We start from the raw sequence: 765 nt of genomic DNA on the forward strand, positions 1-765 counted from the left end.
CTCAGCAGATCTGGCAGAGAATCAGTGTCAACGTTTCAGAACTCTGTTTTATCCCACAGGCACTGCCAAACCTGCTGAGTTTCTCCAGCAGTTTTTGTTTGTCTCATTGTCCCGTCGCCGAGATGACATTTGAATTCCTGATGTGCAGGAACGAGAATCATTTCAATGTCTCAAGTCAGTGCATGTCCCGAGAACATCAGAGTCAATGTCCCAGCCTTTAAAAGAAGGGGCAGGCGTCTTGACTGTTTGTGCTCGGAAAGTTCACCCTTCATTCTCCTGTGATTCCGGTTTCCAAGAATTTCTAAAGATTCAAAAAGTTGGAGACTGGGTTTTCTGTTTTGCTTCCTTAACATCGCAACAGCCCCACCACCCCGACCTCCCCCGCCTCTAACTGTCAATATTTTCCCAAAATCTCTTCACAATCCTCCGCCTTGCAACATGTCCGGCGATGAGGAAATCCCGTTTAGTGGAGTGATTCCCGAGATCGGAAATGTTCTCTTTGGAGCAAAAAAGTTTAACCAGAGATTTCGTGGGGCTGTTCACAACAGTGGGGGAGGGAGTGGCGGGAATAGGCGGGGTGATGGTCGGGAAAAACTGTAGCCACTGACCAGGGTCAGTTACCAGAGGACTGCAATTCAAGATATTTAATGCAAACCATTTATGTAGATTAAACACAGAGAATACTGCAGAAACTCAACACGTTTCGTGGTACCTGTGAAAAGAGAAACAGAGCTAAAGTTTTGAGTATGGTAAGTTTCTTGTTCA

Source organism: Rhincodon typus, unplaced genomic scaffold (genome assembly GCF_021869965.1).
Source record: "Rhincodon typus isolate 14 unplaced genomic scaffold, sRhiTyp1.1 hic_rhity00000514, whole genome shotgun sequence".
NCBI classification, from domain to species: Eukaryota; Metazoa; Chordata; class Chondrichthyes; order Orectolobiformes; family Rhincodontidae; genus Rhincodon; species Rhincodon typus.